General features: G+C 48.8%; 1 non-coding gene across 1 annotated transcript; it reads left to right on the forward strand.

The window, feature by feature from the left end:
• Positions 1-1,063: 1,063 nt before the first annotated feature.
• Positions 1,064-1,171, forward strand: LOC114207377 (U6 spliceosomal RNA). Its single transcript, XR_003608850.1, has one exon. It is a non-coding gene; the product is annotated as a U6 spliceosomal RNA (small nuclear RNA).
• Positions 1,172-1,415: the final 244 nt, after the last annotated feature.

A 1,415-nucleotide genomic window follows, 5' to 3' on the forward strand; every position in this document is an offset into this window, starting at 1 on the left:
TTTTTCTAAATGGAAAATAGGGGCATTGTTGGTGTTGCTCGGAGCAGCCCATGGATTGTGGCTACTGCCCCCAAAATCTGCATTTTTGTAATGCTTAGGCATACCTGTAGCTTTCTCGACTCTTCCTGGTGCTGTAATTGGGCTACTCTCACCATAGCGATGCTGTACAGAGCGCAGGCCCCTAGGTTGCTGGAAGTTTCCAGCGACTCAAATCCTAGCTAGCCTTGATCCCTTCTACTAATGGAAACATGTATGAAATATGGTTCACTCAGTAACTCTGACCAGGAGGCCTGACCTTTGTGCTCTGATACCAAGATTGTTTGAGATTTCTCAAGTGAGCATCAAGTAGAGAAAGGTCAGTGAGTAAGAGGGAGGTTTTTATCCCCAAGCCAAAGGTGTGGTGTCTCCTGAGGATCCAGCCAAAGCCCGTTTTTGGGAAAAAGCAACAGGTAGGGAACAGACCAGCTTTGGCCTGAGTTAGCTACCTTTCCAAAGTGTTGTGCCGAATCTGACTACTCCTCCTTGACAGCAGGTGACCGTGGAACGAGAAAAGTGTCAGATACTTTAGAGAAAATTTACCCAGTGAATCTGCCCAACAGCCTAGCTGAGTCCATCATGGCAGGTCAAGAACATGCTAGAAGAATGTCTTGCCCAGCACACACCCCTGGGGGCTCTGGATAGATTTGGTGTGGATGGGCTGGGAGAACACAAGGGAGGCTTGGCCAGGTAGGTACAGCCCCCAATACCTAGTTGCTCAGGGCCTTAAAGGGACCCCAGATGAGCAAGAAAAGATCAGAACCCATCAGTGCTGGGAGGGAGGCCGGAGATTTGAGCAGGATTGCTGCTGAAGTGGTCTGAATGGAAGGCAGGATGAAAGAACAGAAATAGAATATACCCAAGCAGTGGACATAGACTATGTTGGCAGTGGGGACTGGTAAAGTCCAGTGGGGTGCCTGGCTGGCTCAGTCGGTAGAGCATGTGACTCTCAGGGGTGTGAGTTTGAGCCCCACGTTGGGGTTAGAGATTACTTAAAAAAAATAAAGAAAAAACAATAAAAATCTTGGTGCTTGCTTCGGCAGCACATACTAAAAGTTGGAATGATACAGAGAAAGAAGATTCGCATGGCCCCTGCACGAGGACGATGGTAAGGTCTAACGTGTGAGCCACTTTAGCAGACAGCTCAGCATGTGCAGGTAGTGGAGCCAAGCATGAACCAGGATGGCTCCAGAATGGACCAGGGGGGCTCCCTTCCCTTGGTGAGAATAGCTGAAATTTACGGAGGCTTGCTACGTGCCAGACACTCTGGTCAGCGCTTCAATTTTAGTATATGTGCTGCCGAAGCGAGCACCTGGTCAGCGCTTCAGATAGAAATTGTCATTCAGTACTCAGGGTGACCCTTTAAGATAGGAACTTTA

The sequence above is a fragment of the Eumetopias jubatus genome, unplaced genomic scaffold (genome assembly GCF_037043125.1).
Source record: "Eumetopias jubatus isolate StellerSeaLion01/CBP00866 unplaced genomic scaffold, mEumJub1_p1.0 scaffold_3, whole genome shotgun sequence".
NCBI lineage: Eukaryota > Metazoa > Chordata > Mammalia > Carnivora > Otariidae > Eumetopias > Eumetopias jubatus.